Raw genomic sequence first — 18,478 nt, forward strand, 5'->3', positions numbered from 1 at the left:
AAAGGGCCCCTTAGATTGCTGGTCATTGTAGAAGTGATCTCCTTTACATTAGGTCTCAGTAGAAAATTGAACCCTTTGTGTGGACGGTCAGTGTGGGTGGGAGATCCAATTCCACCATTGCTCATAGCTCAAGGAACCCCTAGCAGCCTCTGGAGGAACCCCAGATGAGAGAGTTTGCTCTAGACAAAATAAGCATTTAACCCTTGGAATGCAGGAGGGCAATACATGGGTATATTTGACACAAGCAGTGTTAGATTAAACTCTGTGGACTGGAGGCCTCTAGGCAGTTTAAACCTTGAACCCCCCCCCCCAGGTTTCTGGAGGTTTCTCGTGCGCAAGCTCTAGTCTAGTGGGGTAAAATTAGACTAAGTAGTGTGCACGTCAGCCGCTAGATGAAGCTGACCATGTATGTAGGGTGCACCAAATAAATAAAAATGAAAAAAGATGAGCTTTTAAGAGGCAAACTGTAATGTGAGTCTGATATCTATGGTTTATGTACTTTAAAGCGGAATTCCCACTAAAAAACAAAAATTAAAAGTCAGCAGCTACACATACTGCAGCTGCTGACTTTTAATAATCGGACACTTACCTGTCCCAGGGTCCAGTGATGCGGGGGATTGAAGCCCCGCTCGTCTCCCCCTCCGCTTGGCGGCGCCGGCATTTTAATTGTGGGCTCCCGGCTGTGGCGCTGTGACTGGCCACACAATCATCTAGGACCTGTCACATGTCCCAGATGATTGCCTAGAGGGAGGGGGATGAGCTGATCTCTCTTCCTGCGCCGAGGGAAGTGACGTCAGGAGCCCAGACGCTGAAGGAGGCAGATTACGAGGGACCCCCTAGCAACAGGCATTAAAGAGGTGAGTAAAAAAAAAAAAAATTCTCCAAATTTTTTTTATTTTTTTTTTCATGGACATTGATGATGTTTTGTTTTTTTTTTTTTGGGTGGAACACCACTTTAAAGTGTCACTGAACCCACATCATTAAAAACAATCAATACACGGTATATTACATGCTATTCCTACTCATTTAGTCACTATGAGATTCGTTTTCTATATTCTGCAAAAAACCTGGTTGATCCTGCTGCTCTCTATCTCCATTTTCTGTCCATGTCCCCAGTTCATCTAGAGATTTTGCAGCTGTGGTGGCAACTCTGCACATGCTCACTTTTCAGTGAGTTTCTATGATTAGTAAATCCTCCCTATCACATCTGAGCAGCCCATGTGAGTGTGTATACAGTGGTAAATGACAGCCCACTCCCTCCGTCCTCCTCCATACCCACTAACCAGCTAAACACAATGGGGGTGCAATTGGATGCATTTTGTTATTTCTATTTGATAGATGCAAAAAAAATTTTTTTAAAATGCGCTATTAGTATCTCTACACCACTAGCAATATAAATTTCTATTCCTAATATTATGTGATGGAAAGAATATGTCATACGGTAATATCTCCTAAAAATTCAAATAACCATCTTCTGTGTACAAATAAAAAACCTAAATCAAATAAGTGCATATAAACCAATAGCCTTCTATTGTGTGTGAATCACACTGAAAACCTGTAAAAACAGCTGAAAACCATATATCAAATTGCCCCTCCTGTGCATATAAACAATGTTAAAGTCCCATAAACCATGAGAATCCAAAAAAATCCTCTTTCAATTGCTGTGACTGTATTCTTATCGTGCTCTTGTGTCTCTTCTTATTTATAAGTGACTTTGTGACACACCACCACCTTGCAGATTGGCCACTCACCAGATACTTGTTAAATGATGTGCCTTTGGTTCATTCATGGGATAACCACTCCACCTTAAAAACCGCTCCACCTTAATTGTGCTCCACCTTATTATCACTTCTCATCGGCTATGCTTTAGTTTTCCTCATGTAGGATATATAGATAGACGATCATTGCGCAATGCGTTTAAAACATTTATTGAGTAAAAAACCAAAAATAGATATTACACTCACATTTAAAAGTGCCTTCAAGCCGCACTGAGCGAATCCAGCAGATAAGGGCAAGTTCTGAGCGGTTCTGTGGTTCGTATATGGCCTCCACGTTCGGCTTGCGCCTCACCCCTCGCTTTCGTATGTGTTTCCGCCCGCTGCCCGGACGATTCCGATCACCTGTTCCGAGAGAACTCCCAGCAGCCTCTACGCGTTTCGCATCATCATATGCGTCATCAAGAAGCTGCCGTGTGATTGGTGCGTGCTGTATTTATACTCCGTGCAACTGGAAGTACGTGTGTCGCCATCTTAACTAAGGGATGCTATTCCCAATTCCTATTCTCTATAGCCGGAAGTGCGTATCCCGCCATCTTAACTAAGGGATGTTTTGCCCAATTACTATTCTCTGGTTACCTTCCTTATAATATCATATACCCCACTTGGTTAACTTAATTACTTGTTCTATTACGAAAACCGGTATTTCTTCGAAGATGTGGCCCATCTTTATCTGCTGAAGAGACTCTTTCAATATCTTAAAACAATTAAACCACTTATAGTGTTCCGCAGTATCAACTGGCCTGCAGGCATTATGGGGCGGCAAAAATCTATTTATTACACCCACAGTCTAAAAAATGTAACTATATTTTATGCACCTCATATAATCAAATCACTATTTATTTAAAATAAGGGATTATTCTAATATTGACAAATAAGTTAACTGAAAAGATATATAAAATTAAATTTATAAAAAAGACATAAAAAATAATAAAATTTAAAATAAAATAGAATAAAATAAAATGAAAATAGAAAATAATAAAAATGAAAATAAAAAAATGAAAAGTAAATAAAATAGTAAAAGGTTAGAAAAAATTAGAAAAATTAGAAAAAATTAGAAAAAATGTACCAGAAAAAAGAAAAAAGAAAAAGAATAGAAAAAATGTGAGACAATGAAAAACATGAAATAATGAAAAAAATGAAAAACAATGAAAAGAATAGATAAAAAAGTAAAAATAAATAAAAATAATTATAAATAAACCATAAGCAAAATAAGGCATAGAAAAAATAAGAAAAATGTACTAATAATCTTCCAAAAAACAATTGATGTCTAGCTCCACATTCAACCCCAGTGGCCTCATCGTGTCCATTTTGAATATCCAATGTGTTTCATTCTTTGACACCTCTCTTTTCATATTGGTGTTCCTCCAGTTCTTTTCTATCTTATCTATTCCATAGAACTTCAGATGCTGAGGGTTTCTTCCATGTACATCCCTAAAATGTTTAGATACACTATGGTGTTTGAATCCTTTTTTGATGTTTCTGACATGTTCACCTATTCTTACTGACAGGGCTCTGGTCGTTCTGCCTACGTACTGTAGCCCACAACTGCACTCCAGCACGTAGGTGACGTGTGTGCTACAGCATGTTATCAGTTTCTCAATTTTGTATTTTTGCTCATTGGTATTTGATACAAAACTAGTTATCTTTCTATCCTGTTTATTGGTAGATCTACAAGCCTTGCATTTTCCACATCTGAAGAAACCCTTCTGACTGAAAAAAGTTGACATAGTTTTGGGGGGGTCGGGCACGTTCTTTACTATTTTGTCACGGATCCTTCTTGCTCTCCTGTATATGAATGTTGTTTTTTTTTGGGAGTACCTTACTTAGTTGTGGGTCATTGCTGATTATAGGCCAGTGTTTTTCTATAATATTCTCCAATGCTTTATACTGTTTATTGAATTGCGTAATAAATGGTAAATTATTACTCTGGCTATAGTTTTTATTTTTATTTTTTAGGATCAGTTCTCTGTCCATATTGGCTACATTCAGACGTGTCTCCTCCAGTACGTTCCTTTTATAACTCTTGTCCATAAACCTTTCTATCAGGGTGTCAGTTTGTTGGAAATAGTCCTCCATCAGGTCACAGTTTCTTCTTATCCTGATGAACTGACTCTTGGGGATGGCCTTTTTCCAATGGGGGTGGTGACAGCTCCCCATCGGTATGTACCCGTTTCTGTCCTTTTCTTTGAAATGTGTTCTAGTCCCAAGTTGGTTTTGGTTTTTGAATATCTCCAAATCCAAAAAATTAATTTTTTGTGAGTTATAGGTAGCTGTAAATTTTATGTCATATTGATTGCAGCCAATATGACGTATAAATTGCTCCAACTGTTCTTGGCTTCCCTTCCATACTATCAAAATATCATCTATGTAGCGTTTATATAACAGCAAGTGTGGCCAGCATCTCCCGAAGATTTCTTTCTCCTCCCATTTACTTAGGAAGATGTTGGCCACACTCGGTGCGTACTTGTTGCCCATACCCACCCCTTTTATTTGTCTATAGTAGTTGTCGTGCCAGAAAAAATTGTTACCCATGGCCATTCTTAGTCCCTCCAGGATGAACCTTCTTTGTTTCAATTTTAAATCCGATAGGTTCTTCATTCCCCATGCTACAGCTGCTAGGGCATCTGTTTGTTTTATATTAGTGTACAACGACTCCACATCCAGTGTTACCAGTAATGTGGAATCGTCTACCTGTATGTTTCTCAAATTGTTGATTACATCCTTGCTATCTTTAAGGAAAGCTTTGCCCTCTCCTGCTATTGGCTGGAGGAATATATCCATATACTCCCCCAGTCTAGAATATACTGATTCAATGCCACTGAGTATGGGCCTGCCTGGTGGTTTAGTTTTGTGTTTGTGAATCTTTGGGACCTGGTATATTACTGGTATTCTCGGTGCCTCTGTCAGTAGATATCTACCTTCTTTTTTGTTAATAATTTTGTCTGCTATGCCCTTATTTAAATAATCCTTCAGTTTCTTTTTTAGTTCCCTATTAGGGTTCTTTTTCAGGGGTTGGTATGTACTACTGTCTTTTACTAATCTCTCCAGCTCTGTTTGATAGTCCTGTTTAGTTAAGACCACTACCCCTCCCCCCTTGTCTGCTGGTCTGATTACTATATTTTTTCTTTTTTCCATTTTTTTCAGGCCTTGCCAAATCCTATCTTTATTACACTTATCCGGTTTGATACTCCTCATTTCTTTCTCAACCATCCTTTTAAATACTTCTGTATGTTGATTGGTGTTAGATCTGGGGTTGAATGTGGACCTGTTCCTCAATTGGCTATGTTTGTACCCTGAATCATTGGATTGTGGTTGAGGTTCTCCCTTTTCCAAAAAATACTTCTTTAAATTTAATTTTCTAATGAACTTTTGCAAGTCAATAAAAGCTTCAAACTGGTTGAAAGTAGAGCTAGGTGCATATTTGATACCACTATCTAGTACCAGTAATTCTTCCTGGGTAAATTCTATGTCCGTTAGATTAAAAATTCCCTCCCCTAATTTTCCCTTTTTCTTTTTGCCTCCCCCTCTGCAGCCTCTTTTTCTCGTTGGTTTATACTTCCTCCAGTTTCCTGGGGGTTCCTGCTCCAGCTACCCCTGCTGGTCTGGAATACTGGCATTGGAGGTTTGTAGGGTTCTCTCCAGTCCCGCCATTCCCCCGCCACATGGGTGGGCCATAATTTTGGTTGTAATTGTAGTAGCCTCTACTCCTACCTCTATACCCCCCTCTCCAGGGTCTGGGGTACTGTCCCATCGGTGGTTGGTAAGGTGGTGCATTGGTAATATTATTCCCTTGTTCAGGTTTCTGGCTGTTGATTTTTTTCTGATTATTGTTTGGGGTATTAGCTGGCATCCTAGTGTCTCTCCTTAGTAAGTTGGCGATAGGGGTGTTAGGTGTTCCACTGGGTCTTGTGTCTACAACCACATCCCTGGTGTCCACCTCTTCATCCAGGGACGTGTTTGCAGAATTGGTAGTGGTCTCATCTTCCTGCCACCTATACACTTTCCCCTCTAGGTAATCTTTTTTGTCCCTTTGGTATTTTTTAACCTTTTTATTCTTTACTTCATTGTCCAATTTAACTAAAAATTCCTGTAATTTAGCCGCTCTAGTTTTGTACTCATTTGTCTCTACATGCGGTAGCATATTATCTTTGATGTTACCAATGGTGGATTCTATCTTTTTTAGTTTAATTCTCCTTCTTTCAATTATGGTGTCTAGTAGTTTGTTTTCACAGCTGTTAAAAAAATCAAACCAGGTTCTTGATAGATTTTCATCTATTAACCAATCATTGGGGCCTAGGTCCCATCTGAGCCTTCTGGGGGTGATTTTTGCTTCTCTATACTGATCTAATGTATTAATATCCCACCAAATCCTAATTTGTTTGTCCATTGCGTTTTTCAAGTGTTTAAAACTCTGTTCTAAATTTAAAGCCGTGGTGTTATCATAGTTTTGGAATAGTTCACCCAAATCTAGCTTGCGATTCGCCAGAAATGAGAAAACCTCCATTATATGCTGCCCGTGAAAAAAACCCCTTGGTGTGTGGGAAAAATACTGACACATACTTACGCAGTTCTTGTGGACTCTGCCTGGTCTGCAGAAATCTCATGTAGTGTTATCAGCCCAGCCCAGCCCAGTACTGCTTTTACAGATTCCTTCCCAATGTTAGGGAGATGAGGGAAGAGGGAGTTGCTCTGTAGTCCTAACACTGCCTGTATTAGAGTGACAACACTGCTCTTCCATAGATACAGTACGGTGATTGAGTGTTGTCACCCTAGGACAGGAAGTGTGAAAATAAAGGGGACAAAGCCATCTGTGTCCCATTGTGGAGATTTCCTGTCACCTCCTATGACACAACCAAAAGTAGGACGAAATGCCTGGTAGTTGTCAGAGTCACCAGAACTAGTGTCCACATTTGAAGATTTCCCCTCTATTACGGTTAAGGTGAACGTTCAAAATTTGAGACCAAGACAAATAGAGAGGGTGAATCTCCCTAATGGGGGCACAGACAGCAATACAAACCTGACAGGGGTTCTAATTCCTCTTCACTCTAAAAATTAAAAAATCTTTTATTTTTGGTCATATTTCAGTCCTAAAATCGGAAATAGCTGCGCTTGAGTAATAAACAATTAAATCACCTCTTAATGTGAAAATTATGCACCCACAATAAAGTGACAAATATTTAAAAAAAATTGTTATGAACCACACATGGAACAAAATAATTCCAGCATGAAAAAAATAAATACATTGAGTCCATTCAAAAAGGAGTAAATTAAAGAGAAAGTTCACTGTCATAACACTCCTTCAGAGGTAGATGTTACATAGTTACATAGTTACATAGTAGGTGAGTTTGAAAAAAGACACAAGTCCATCAAGTCCAACCTATGTGTGTGATTATGTGTCAGTATTACATTGTATATCCCTGTATGTTGTGGTCATTCAGGTGCTTATCTAATATTTTCTTGAAGCTATCAATGCTCCCCACTGAGACCACCGCCTGTGGAAGGGAATTCCACATCCTTACCGCTCTTACAGTAAAGAACCATCTACGTAGTTTAAGGTTAAACCTCTTTTCTTCTAATTTTAATGAGTGGCCACGAGTCTTGTTAAACTCTCTTCTGCGAAAAAGTTTTATCCCTATTGTGGGGTCACCAGTATGGTATTTGTATATTGAAATCATATCCCCTCTCAAGTGTCTCTTCTCCAGAGAGAATAAGTTCAGTGCTTGCAACCTTTCCTCATAACTAATATCCTCCAGACCCTTTATTAGCTTTGTTGCCCTTCTTTGTACTCGCTCCATTTCCAGTACATCCTTCCTGAGGACTGGTGCCCAGAACTGAGCAGCATACTCTAGGTGCGGCCGGACCAGAGTCTTGTAGAGCAGGAGAATTATCGTTTTATCTCTGGAGTTGATCCCCTTTTTATTACATGCCAATATTATGTTTGCTTTGTTAGCAGCAGCTTGGCATTACATGCCATTGCTGAGCCTATCATCTACTAGGACCCCAAGGTCCTTTTCCATCCTAGATTCCCCCAGAGGTTCTCCCCCCAGTGTATAGATTGCATTCATATTTTTGCCACCCAAATGCATTATTTTACATTTTTCTACATTGAACCTCATTTGCCATCGTCTGCAAATACAGAGATTGAACTGTTTATCCCATCCTCCAGATCGTTTATGAACAAATTAAATAGGATTGGTCCCAGCACAGAACCCTGGGGAACCCCACTACCCACCCCTGACCATTCCGAGTACTCCCCATTTATCACCACCCTCTGAACTCCCCCTTGTAGCCAGTTTTCAATCCATGTACTCACCCTATGGTCCATGCCAACGGACCTTATTTTGTACAGTAAACGTTTATGGGGAACGGTGTCAAATGCTTTTGCAAAATGTGACAAGCATCCATGTGATGTGAGTCCTACGATCATTACACCGAGGGATATGGTGATAAAAGGGTTCCTCCACCAATGTAAATACTGCCCCTTACCAGCTCCTTTGATCCCCTTTTACGGAGATCATACAGGCGTGTGGCTATCTACCCCAGCCACGGGTTTTGGTAAGGATGGATCCAAATGAGTCTCTCCACCAAAGGTCTTCTTCTGTGGTTGGGCGCTCATCCCCCATACCTCTAAAGGCATAAGTGAGTGCCTTAGTACTCCGGATGGTGGTAGATGATGGGGGCCGATGAGTCCTCAGATCAGTAGATGTCAGTCATCAAAATCGATCAAGCTCGATCCAGATCATCAATGACGTGCGGGCAGCTGCAGTTCTCTCAGTCCCCGCACAGGGCGCACTCATTTCTCTCCTGCGTTGGTCTGTGAAGCACGATGTCTGCGCTGTGTGTCCGGGGAAAAGCGGCTTCTCCGGCTATAGCCGAGTCCTGTGTGCCAGGCTGAGCATGCCCTCCTCACCAGCAGCCGCCGGGCACGGAGGGCAGAGGGCACTCAGCAGAGCACAACCCCGGAGAGAAAGCCGACAGCAGAGCCCAGCTGTGGAGCCGGTACCGTGAGATGAAGAAGCTGGTGTATGGTAAATGGGGTATTTCAGTCCTAACCTAAATGACCATTAAAGCCTAACTCGATTTTTAATGTCCCTTGAAATTGTTGATTTGGGCCAAGCTGGCCAAAACAAACTGTTTACTACAATAAAAGGTGTGTTTGCTTGGCGCAATGTATTACAGTGGTTCTAAAGCCAAGACATTTTTTACCTTAATGTATTCCCTGCATTAAGGTAAAATATCCCAATAGCAGTATCACCCTCCCCTAAATACTTACCTGAGTCCTCCTTCGTTCCAGTGCTGTTCCCGTCAGTAGCAGCTCTCTCCTCTTTCCATTCACAGGACAAAAAGAGGCAGCAGCAGAAGCCATTGGCTGTCAATCATATCCTGTGAGCAGAGAGTGGGGAGCAGGGCTGAGCTGTGCTGTGTGTGTCTATGGAGCCTGCATGTGCACCCTATAGGGACCAGCCTGCTATGGTTGCAGATACTGAAGAGGAGGAGCAGAGAGCGTTGGCAGGGGACCCCAGAAAAGGAGGTTTGGGGCCACTCAGGTAAGTATAATCTGTTTCTTATTTCAGCCATTCACAGGAAGCTTTGTATTATATGAATAAATACAAAGCTTCCTCCGATTGGATGAGACAGGTATTTTAACCTCATCTATCCACCTCTCTGCCTCAGCTAATCAGAGAAGACTTTGTATTCACTCATAGAATACAAAGCTTCCTGTGAATGGCTGAGCAGTAATCTTAGCAGAGGGGTGTTGTTTTGGGCTCCAACGGCTGTGGGGTTGATTTACTAAAACTGGAGAGTGCAAAATCTGGTGCAGCTCTGCATAGAAACCAATCAGCTTCCATTTTTTTTTGTCAAAGATTAATTGAATAAGCTGAAGTTAGAAGCTGTTTGGCCACTTTGCACAGCTGCCCCAAATTTTGCACTCCCCAGTTTTAGTAAATCAGCTCCTATGTGCCTAAAGGCTCCAGTGAAATCCAGCTCTGGTCACAATCCGGTTTTAGGCTGCTAATTTATTATACATCACAATCTGGCAAAGCAAATATGCAGATAATAAACAGGAATCATAATGAAGATTACATTAAAGCTGACACTTGCATATCCAACAGTAAATGATAAGCACATTTTATTGAAGATCCATAAATGATAAAAACAGTAACGTATAATTTTTTGGGGAGAGCTTTGGTGCTGATATTTTTTCTATTTATCAATTGTTTTTATTAATGTCTGCTTTTTTAATTAACCATGAGTGCCAGCTTTGATGGGGTTTACAATGTTATCCTTTCATTAGCTGCACAGCCATCTTCGAATATTCACCATAATCTCATTCATTTATTTCCTATGATTGTCAGTTCCACCTAGTGACCATAATGCAGAATTCCCAGATGGAAGTACCGTATTTATCGGCGTATAACACGCACCGGCGTATAACACGCACCCCAAGTTTAGGAGGGAATTTTAAGGAAAAAAAACTTTTAGGAGGGAAGTTTAAGGGAAAAAAACTTACATTTAAATGCCCATCATTGCAGCCTTCTCAGTGCAGCCTTGCCCCGGTACAGCCATGTCAGTGCAGCCTTGTCAGTGCAGCCTTGTCAGTGCAGCCTTCCCCAGTGTCCATTGCAGCCTTATCCCAGTGCAGCCTTGCCCCAGTGCAGCCTTGCCCCAGTGCAGCCTTGCAGCTCGCAGTTTGAAAATGGCGCCGCTCCCCTGCGATCCTGTGATCCTCTGCGATCCTGAGCTGCAAAATCGCCGTCCGCGATTTGAAAATGGCGCCGCCGGCACCGAAATACACAGAGCCGGTCCTTGGCTCTTCTCTGTGGCTCTCATTCCCTTTCGGCTCCACGCGTAGTCCCGCCCGGGATGGGCGTGACTGTGAGCGGAGCTATCCGAACCTAGCCGAGTACACTCGGCTAGGTTCGGGCGGCGCTCGAGTGAAGCCGAAATTGGCCAAGAAGAGCCGAGGACCGGCTCTGTGTATTTCGGCGCCGGCGGCGCCATTTTTAAATTGCGGTCTGCAATTTTGAAGCTCAGGATCGCAGGGGATCGGCGTATAACACGCACCCGCGATTTTCCCCTGATTTTAAGGGGAAAAAAGTGTGTGTTATACGCCGATAAATACGGTATTTTGCGACCCTCAAACAACGCATTTAGTTTAAATTAGAAATGAAAGGCAAAACATTTGTGTGTGTGTATATATATATATATATATATATATATACATACATATATATATATATATATATATATATATATATATATATATATATATATATATATATATAACATTATAAATATCTTTTTTTTTAAGTGATCACATGATCTCTGTTCTCAGCTGTATAAGGAGCTTAGAGAGCTGGGGGAGGAGAAACAGCAGAACATTGATCTTCCCATTGAATGGCTGTGCACGGAGTGTGTCAGCACAAACCCTGGCCATTGAAGGACAGGCAGGCTGTGCTCCCAGCACAACCAGAAAACTGACTACATTGAGAAGGATGTGCTCTATTGTTGTCAGTTTGAAATAGGAAAGCAGGGGGACTGGCAGGATTACCTGGAATTTCACACAAAAGAAAAACTACAAAGAGAACAGGATATTTTTGACTACAAGTACGTTATACAACAGACACATATCAGGAATATGAATTGGTGGGGTAACATTAGGGATGGCTTCTGTCCAGGATTCACGTGGAGAGTCTGGCTTCTGAATCAGGTGCTTCAGTTTCAGACCACCTGAATCCCGGACACATTATTCAGACCGGACTGTGGCTTTTCAAGTAACTGAGTACCACAACCACTGAGTGCATAAGTGTACGCATGGGCTGGATGTGCCTGGGCACACCCTAATTAACAGGGTTGTCAACCGTCCAGAGGGCTGGCTGCAGTTCTCTCACACTGCCCAGAGCCAGCACATTTCCCCCCACGCATAGACAGGAGAGGAGAGTAGGTTCAATCTGCTCCTCCTCCTCCCCTTATCCCTTTGTGTCTACCCACCCACACTCCAATCCCCAGCATGCTGTGTCTTAGAAAAGGGATTTGTGGGCCAGAACATTGAAGCCCAGCAGCCGGAAGATACATCGTGGATCAAAGGTGGTGATGCATGAGCCTCCATCAACTGTCTGTGACTGAAGTCACTCTCCTCCTTACCTTCTCTCTCTTGCCTCAGGGTGAGTGAGAACACTAAGGTAAGGGGGTCTCAGATGCAAAGGGTGCTCTGCAGACTCTGATGTAAGGGGACTTTGGGAATCCTGATTTAAGGGGGAATGTTGAGAACTCTGATATAAGTGGGAGTTTGGTGAGCTCAATTACACTAGAGTCCACAGCATTCCCCCTTAAAAAAAAATTGCTGTGCACTGCTAAAGTGTTCGAGTTTGACTTGAGGAAAAGGGCATAACCCTAGGTAACATATTCGTTAAATATATGAATTTGCACTTTTTCCGTTTATAGTGTCACTTTATGTATTTAATGTGTTGTTCACAAGGACTGGTGGGTTATTTGATGATTTATATGAAATTTTGCTGCTTTTAGGTAGTGAATTTTTTTGTACTGATTTATTTGTTAAATTATTAGCTTATATTACCAGGGCTGGACTGGGAATAAAAACCATGCCCTGGAAAAAATGTCAGACTAGCCCATAGCATTATTATACCAGCCCAACATCATAACGTCATTACTTCCTTGTTCATGAAAGGGAAAAACCATGCATTTTAAAGCACATTTCAAGAATATATATATATATATATATATATATATATATATATATATATATATAGAAGGCAGATATGAAAGCACATTGGGCTTTATATATATATATATATATATATATATATATATATATATATATATATATATATATAAGCAAATTCCAGTTAAAGGTGGTAACATTGGTCCATCATCAAGGGGCACCCCAGGATTGTGTGTGTGTGTGGGGGGGTTACTGATATAAGGGGAAACTCTTTATATCAGTGCCCTCTTATATTATTGTATTCACTCCCCCCTTACATCAGTGACCCCCCTCAGACTTGCCTGGCGGCGCTGTCACTGACCTTCTCTGCACTGTGCAGGGCTCTGGTTTTATCATATAGTCTCCTATCCACAGTCCACACACATCTGACTTCTCCCATGACCCACATCCTGGCAGCACTGCCATTCTTAACTCTTCTCTAGACTGGCCCTCAGAGACTGCAGACATGATATAAGACAAGAGATGGTCAGAGGTTGCAGACATGGTACAAGAGATGGTTAGAGACTGAGGACATAATACAAGTGATGTTTAGAGCTGAGGACAGAATACAAGAGATGGCTAGAGACTGAGGACATGATACAAGAGATGGCTAGAGACTGAGGACATGATACAAGAGATGGCTAGAGACTGAGGACAGGATACAAGAGATGGGTAGAGACTGAGAACATGATACAAGAGATGGGTAGAGACTGAGAACATGATACAAGAGATGGTCAGAGGCTGCGGACATGATACAAGAGATGGTCAGAGGCTGCAGGCATGATACAGCAGATGTCAGAGGCTGCAGACATGATACAGTAGGTGTCAGAGGCTGCAGGCATGATACAGTAGATATCAGAGGCAGCAGAGGAGGAGGTGTCAGAGGCTGTGGGCATGGTACAGGGGATGGTTAGAGACAGAGGACATCATACTAAAGATGGTCAGAGACTGCAGACATGATGCAAGAGATCAATGCAGCCTCATCAGTGCCCATCAAATACAGCCTCACTGTGCCCATCAATGCAGCCTCACTCTGCCCATCAATGCAGCCTCACTATGCCCATCATTGCAGCCTCACTGTGCCCATCATTTCAGCCTCACTGTGCCCATCAAATGCAGCTTTATGGTACACATCAATGCACTCTCACTGTGCCCATCAATGCAGCCTCGTCATACCCATCAATGCAGCCTCGCCATGCCCGCCAGTGCAGTCTCACTGTGCCCATCATTGCAGCCTCACTGTGCCCATCATTGCAGCCTCACGGTGCCCATCAAATGCAGCTTTACGGTGCCCATGAATGCAGTCTCACTGTGCCCCCAATGCAGCCTCCCTGTGCCCACTAATGCAGCCTTTCTGTGCCCACAGCCTCCCTGTACCCATTAATGCAGCCTCCCTGTACCCATTAATGCAGCCTCACTGTGCCCATCATTGTAGCTTCATGGTGCCCATCAATGCAGCCTCTCTGTGCCCATCATTGCAGCCTTTCTGTGCCCATCATTGCAGCTTCATTGTGCCCATCAATGCAGCCTCACTGTGCCCACCAATGCAGCCACGCTGTGCCCACCAATGCAGCCTCGCTGTGCCCACCAATGCAGCCTCGCTGTGCCCACCAATGCAGCTTCACTTCAATGCAGCCTCACTGTGCCCATCAATGCAGCCTCGCTGTGCCCACCAATGCAGCCTCGCTGTGCCCACCAATGCGGCTTCACTTTAATGCAGCCTCCCTGTACCCATTAATGCAGCCTCACTGTGCCCATCATTGTAGCTTCATGGTGCCCATCAATGCAGCCTCTCTGTGCCCACCATTGCAGCCTTTCTGTGCCCATCATTGCAGCTTCATTGTGCCCATCAATGCAGCCTCACTGTGCCCACCAATGCAGCCACGCTGTGCCCACCAATGCAACCTCGCTGTGCCCACCAATGCAGCCTCGCTGTGCCCACCAATGCAGCTTCACTTCAATGCAGCCTCACTGTGCCCATCAATGCAGCCTCACTGTGCCCGCCAATGCAGCCTCTCTGTGCCCACCAATGAAGCTTTGCTGTGTCCACCAGTTGCAGCCTCTCTGTGCCCACCAATTGCAGCCTCTCTGTGCCCACCAATTGCAGCCTCTGTGTGCCCAAAAAATTTCAGCCTCTCTGCCCACCAATTGCAGCCTCTCTGTGCCCACCAATTGCAGCCTCTGTGTGCCCACCAATTGCAGCCTCTCTGCCCACCAATTGCAGCCTCTCTGTGCCCACCTATTGCAGTCTCCCTGTGCCCACCAATTGCAGCCTCTGTATGCCCACCAATTGCAGCCTCTCTGTGCACAATAATTGCAGCCTCTGTGTGCCCACCAATTTCAGCCTCTCTGCCCACCAATTGCAGCCTCTGTGTGCCCACCAATTGCAGCCTCTGTGTGCCCACCAATTGCAGCCTCTCTGCCCACCAATTGCAGCCTCTGTGCCCACCAATTGTAGCCCCTGTGTGCCCACTAATTGCAGCCTCTGTGTGCCCACCAATTGCAGCCTATGTGCCCACCAATTGCAGCCTATGTGCCCACTAATTGCAGCCTCTGTGCCCATCAATTGCAGCCTCTGTGTGCCCACCAAATGCAGCCTCTGTGCCCACTAATTGCAGCCTCTGTGCCCACTAATTGCAGCCTCTGTGCCCACTAATGTCAGCCTCACCATTTCCTGGATAACGCACAGCGCTCCCCTGCCTCTGTCCTCCGGCGCTTGTATGTCACGGAGCTGGGTCTGTGTGCAAGGTCCCGCCCCCTTAGCTAGACTGGCTTGCGTGATAGGCAGAACACTGATTCAATCAGTGTTCCATTTAGAAGACTATCACACAATCCGGTCTAGGGGGCTTTGCACACACAGACCCAGCTCCGTGACATACGAGCGCCAGAGGACAGAGGGAGGAGAGCGCAACAGTCGCTGCTCAAAGCGGCCCCAGGGCAGGCGGCCTACCAGGAAATTTCCCGGTATCCCGGTAGGCCAGTCCGGCCCTGCATATTACATAATTTGATAAAGCTAAAGCTAATTGCATCAATATCTCATGGTTATATATATATATTTTTTTTTTAATCAGGTAAAAAAATTACATTAAAGGTATTACCAACTGTTAGAGACCATATCAAGTGCCCTTCGTAGCAGGGGTGCTAGGACCACCAGAACACAGAAGGAAAAAAAACATTGGGAAACAAAAAGCACACAGTCCCCTTCCATAACGGTGCCATCCAAAGTGGGCATTCTCATAATTGTAATACCATATTTCAAAGCAATAACCTGTCCAGTACTAAATCCACTGGGGCTAAACCAGGGGCAGCTAGCCAGCCTCCCCACAAGTCAAATTTGGAAAAGCTGCCTCTATGCTAATATATCAGTTTTTCAAACTGTAGCATCATGCCCATCTGTTCAAGCCACATATGTGGCGTAGGGGGAACATGAGATATCCAGTGTAATAAAATGAGCATATGACCCTGAAACAAAGCCCTAGAGGCCGCCACTCTAACATACATATCTGGAATTACAGCATCAAGCATACCTAAAATACATTGCTTATGTTCCAAGGGAATGGAGACCTGAAATGCATTGTTTGCCGTAGTGACAACAGTGTTCCAGTAGCAGTGAAGCCTTTGCCGCCTACAGAGCAAATGGATTAGATCCCCTGTATCTCTGCTACACCCAGCACACAAGGGGTCTGGGCGTAGACCCATGGAATGCAGCCAAAGTGGGGTATGATGAGCTCTTAGCAAAATATAGAGCTGAGATAATCTCTGTGAGACATTTAGAGAGCATAAAAGTTCAGCCTTCCAAGGCTTCTTCCTATTGGTCTCCCGGTATATTACCCATGTCTCTCTCCCACCTCTCACATGCTGAGCTGGAAAAACTCTCCATATATACCCCCAGGAGCATAGCATAACAGTTGGAAATAAAGCCCTTTGTAAAGTAAGATTGCTGCATGAGACCAAAGACCGGGGTTGATGATAACTCTGAGGCCTCCAAAGACCTCTGAGCTTTAACCGCATGTTTCAGTTGTAAATAGTAAAAGAGCATGTTAGCAGAAATTCCAAATCTAGACTGTAATTGGGCAAAAGAGAGTAGATGTCCATTGTCAAAGATATGTTTGAGATGCGTCACCCCAGAAACTCGCCACTTAGCAACATGTTGTAACTTGGCCAGTTCAGGGTAGGTGTGATTATTCCAAATAGGGCTGTAGCTAGTATATCCCATAAACGTTTGCATTTGTTTGGCTTTCTCCCATATTTTTTTAGGAGCCTATATGTTGAGTATTGCTCTTTGGGTTTAGGAAAAAATCTGTGCCTCTAGACCCTCGGCAAGAGTGTTGGATCCACTAAAATACAACATTATGGAAAATGGGGATTCCTGAGTCCCATCCCTAGAGGCGGTTGTCCCCAGCAGACCGCAATTTGAGCTTTAAGGCATTTTTTTATGCTGATGAAAAAAAAGAAAAGAAAAACAATTTAAGATTTAAAGAGCTGATAAAATATCTACAAAAAATAAGATCATGATGCCCAGAGTTCAGCTCTAATTAACATCTGTCCATGTTGAGCCTAGGGTGTTTGTATGACTTTGATTGGGACATCAGATGGGACGTTAGATTGGACTTTAGTTTGGAAAGGTCAATAGGACAGCCCCTGTTGTGAAGTGTTCAGTGTACTTAAATGAAGTTAGGCCCGGTGTAAACAAGAAAAAAAGAGAGACATAGACATAGTGCCTACATGACTGGGTTCAAAGGAGGTTTGGTGTAAGAGAAGTTTTGGAAACCTAAAAGTAGATATGGAGTTGGGAGAACAAAAGGAACGTCAGGTGATGATTGCAGGAAGGCAGGCCTGGACTAGCCATAGGGCAGCCTGGGCGTTTGCCCAGTGGGCTGCCGGCTGCATTTCTAGGTGTGATATGCAGAGCCGGCTGTGGGTTCTGACATGCAGGGCCGTTTGCTGATGTTCCGCATATGCTGGGTGGTGGTGGGGGAGAGGAAAGAGTCTCCTCATTCCCCGCCTACCAAGCCGATCCATGGCAACCCAGGCCGCCACTGAACAGGAAGTCCGTGTTCGCGTATGCGCCATGCAGCCGACGGTCACCTGGCAGCCAGGACGCCAGAAGAGGAGGAGGGACGGAGAAGCAGAGGAAGAGGCATTATGCACCACCACTTACTGAGACCCACCTCCCGCACATGAAAGCCAGCAAGGTGCTACTGCCGCCTATTGGGAAAGCAGTGCAGCTGCCGGCTGGTGTACACCTATCTCCATTCCTGGCAGTGAAGGGGTCGGATCTGATGCTCCAGGCCAGAGAGCACTGCTTTTGCTAATGGTACCTATGATTTTTGTTCTTCAGTAACTGCAGTGTAATTAATCCTTGTGTACCTGCTGTCTCTGGGCACTCCTCTCCCCTATGAACCTTTTCCTTTGACATTGCTCAGGACTTCAGACTGGGCCGAAGGTTTACCTTCCAACATGACAACGATCCTAAGCACACAGCCAAGACAACACAGGAGTGGTTTAGGGACAACTTTGTGAATGTCCTAGAGCGGCCCAGCCAGAGCCCTGACGTAAACCCTAGTGAACATCTCTGAAGAGACCTTATTATTATTATACACGATTTATATAGCGCCAACAGTTTATGCAGAGCTTTACAATGTAGAGGAGGGACAGCACAATTACAGTACAGTTCAATACAGAAGGGACAGGAGACCTGAAAATATCTTTCCACCAACGATCCCTATCCATCCTGAGTGAGCTTGAGAGGATTTGCAATGGCAGAAAGTCCCCAATTCAGGTGTGCAAAGCTTGTAGCGTCATACCTAGAAAGCCTCAAGGCTGTAATTGCTGCCAAAGGTGCTTTAAGTACTAAGTAAAGGGTCTGAATACTTACGTACATGTGATATTTCAGGGGGTTTTTTGTTTATTTGTTTTTTATAAATTCACAGACATTTCTAAAATTCTGTTTTCACTTTGTCATTATGGGATATTG

At 43.7% G+C, this 18,478-nt stretch overlaps 1 protein-coding gene across 2 annotated transcripts in view; it reads left to right on the forward strand.

Annotated features, from left to right (window-relative positions):
- Nucleotides 1-17,523: 17,523 nt before the first annotated feature.
- Nucleotides 17,524-18,478, forward strand: part of MRAP (melanocortin 2 receptor accessory protein) — a 63,594-nt gene continuing 62,639 nt past the window's right edge. The window contains exon 1 of one of the 2 annotated variants that reach the window (XM_073617118.1): nucleotides 17,524-17,818. The gene's annotated coding sequence lies outside the window, so the exon portion shown is untranslated. The remainder of the gene's footprint in view (nucleotides 17,819-18,478) is intronic. The other variant, XM_073617119.1, reaches the window with a different exon arrangement.

Source organism: Aquarana catesbeiana, linkage group LG02, assembly GCF_042186555.1.
Source record: "Aquarana catesbeiana isolate 2022-GZ linkage group LG02, ASM4218655v1, whole genome shotgun sequence".
NCBI classification, from domain to species: Eukaryota; Metazoa; Chordata; class Amphibia; order Anura; family Ranidae; genus Aquarana; species Aquarana catesbeiana.